Genomic DNA, 2,740 nt, shown 5'->3' on the forward strand with positions numbered 1-2,740 from the left:
TTTGAGACAGAGTCCCGCTCAGTTGCCCAGGCTGGAAGGCAGTGATGCAACAGTGGCACAATCTTGGCTCACCGCACCCTCTGCCACCTGGGCCCAAGCCATACTCCTGCCTCAGCCTCCTGAGTAGCTAGGATTACAGGTGCCCACCACTACACCTGGCTAATTTTTGTTGTAATTTTAGTAGAGACTGGGTTTCACCATGTTGGCCAGACTGGTCTTGAACTCCTGACCTCAGGCGATCCACCCTCCTCAGCCTCCCCAAGTGCTGAGATTACAAGGCTGAGCCACTGGGCCTGGCCAGCAAGGAGGGTTTTAATCACATGCAAAAGTGATTCTTACTTAGCCTAAGATAGGATTACAGATAGACTACCCACAGTTACAGGAGAGAAAACAGCGCATATGCAGCAGTTAGAAATAGCGCCTGTGGTTACAACTTAGGTGTTTTTTTCTCTTCTGAGAACTAATCAATTTTCTTAAAGAATTAGGAAGCAAGGTTAGTAAGTTTAGTAATGTTGTGTTGGTGATTTGAGAAAAGAAAGTTTAAGATACAAATTAAAAGTAGTAGGAAAACCAATGGGCAAGGAAAATGTATAAATTTCGAAGTCGTAAGTTAAAAGTGAGAATAATCCGGATGCTAGGGTGTTTTGTTCCAGCTACACTCATTAACAAATGTTCAGGTGCAGAGATGACAGAGTTAATTTCAACCAGGTCTGAGGTTTTGCCAGGGAGCATTCAAAAGCCAAAGAGAGACAAATGAGATAACAGAATTTGCAAGGGAGTAATCACAACGACGGCCATAGGATGTAGTGATGTAAGAAGGAGAGGATATGAGGGGAGTAAGAGATAATGAAAAGTTAGATGAATAGATTGAATTTCAATGAAATTGGGGAATAGTATGAATTCACAAAGTATATGGAGTTCGTCAAGAAAATAGGAGATAAGAGTCAGAGAGGAAGATACCTGAAATTACCAGTGATGAGTCACACAAAAATCATGGGAGTGACTGAATAAAGTAGGGTAGAAAATAAAATTATTTCGCCTAAGCTGGAATACGTTATAAGAACAAGGGATTATTTTTTAACTCATATTTTAACTCACCCAGCTCTGTCGGCAGTGGTCGGAGGCGGGGTTAGATAGACAAGCCTTCACACAGCCATTTAAGGAGTCAGACTAAGGAAGACTTTCCCATATTGAGGCAGCACCGTACAGAGCACATGGTTCTATGTTTATATCCAAGGGAGGAAAGAAAGCTGAAGGTATTCTTGCCAAATATATCCTTTGATACAGCCCATTGACCAGAATTAGTCACATGGCCTTGCCTAACTGAAGGGGGTTAGGAAAAGTGTGGGAACATTGATATTTGGTAAGCAACAAAAGTTGCTGAGATATCCGGTATTTGAAGATGAATGATGCAAAGACAGATGGTTGTTGGTTTATTCCCCATAGTGCTGCCAAAATGGTCTTGCTAAAATACAAATCTCACTGTGTCCTTGGCATACTAAGAATCCTACAGTGAGTAAATTCACAATATAAAAACTGTACCTCAGTTGACAGGAGAGATTCCAGTAGCTCCTCCTAAAGTTTAGAATAAATTTCAAACTTGTGAGTTTCACAAATAGATCTGTTGTCTGGCCCTTTCTGCTTCCCTAGGTCCTGCTACTTCTGTGCTTTATTACACTGCACCTGGGATGCTCTCGCCCCATTTACATGAAAATTGTCTCCTACAGCCTCAAAATTCAGTTTAAATAGATCTGTGTCTGGAGAAACTTACCTACGTGCCTCCCACGCCCACATCAGCTTTTGTTTGATGTATTTCTCTTTGGAATTCGCAGAACTCTAAGATTTTATACCAGCACCCTCTATTATTGTTGATTCATGTCTCTCTGCCTCCCGCTTCCCCCCGAAGGACAAAACTGTGTATGATTTGACTTTATATTCACAGTGATTAAAAGTTGGTGATACATAGAGCAGGCAATTAATAAACTTTGTTAAATGAATGAATGAATATTTGTCTTTATTATAATTTTACTTATTCCTCTAACTTTTCATAAAATGCAGATTTTTCCTAATCCAACTGCTTTTCTTTTTAAAGAATCAGCATGAGTTGTTGTATCAAATGTTATCTTTTATTCCTCGGCATGTCCAACGCTCTGAGCAACCCTTTTCCTTTTCATAGAGCTTAATATATCTTTGAATAATTAGTATTTAAACCATTAAAGACCTTCTCTTGGCAAATTATCATGCTAATAATAAAACCACAAAAATGTCTTTCATCTGTGCCTTAATAAAATACAATTAAAATTTAATAAAAGCTCTGAATTTCCATTTATCAAATTCTGCATATCCTGAGGGAGGTAACAGTGGTGTTACAACCAGACCAATTAAACAGCCAGTTGTAGTTAAACTCTTTAATTGACATAAAGGTGATTGTAATTCTGTACTTACCATTCCAGTGTTGCTCATGGCCTTTTTGAACAGAATATCCATTTTTATTCAGTCCCATCTATATTTCAGTATGCTACAAAAAGTTCTTGCTTTATTGTATTTAATATTATAATGATGTTTCTATCATATTTTCTTGATTGCCCATTTTTCTTCCAACAGATTAGTCTAAATACCATCATTTTAAAACGCATCCCCCTCACATCATTTAACACCATTGTTGCCACAGATAAGGGAAAAAGAATTCAAAGTGAAATACATATTTTTAAGTGGCTAGGTTTCATTTAAAAATACAAGA

Source organism: Sapajus apella, unplaced genomic scaffold, assembly GCF_009761245.1.
Source record: "Sapajus apella isolate SASKATOON/1434 unplaced genomic scaffold, GSC_monkey_1.0 scaffold8, whole genome shotgun sequence".
NCBI classification, from domain to species: domain Eukaryota; kingdom Metazoa; phylum Chordata; class Mammalia; order Primates; family Cebidae; genus Sapajus; species Sapajus apella.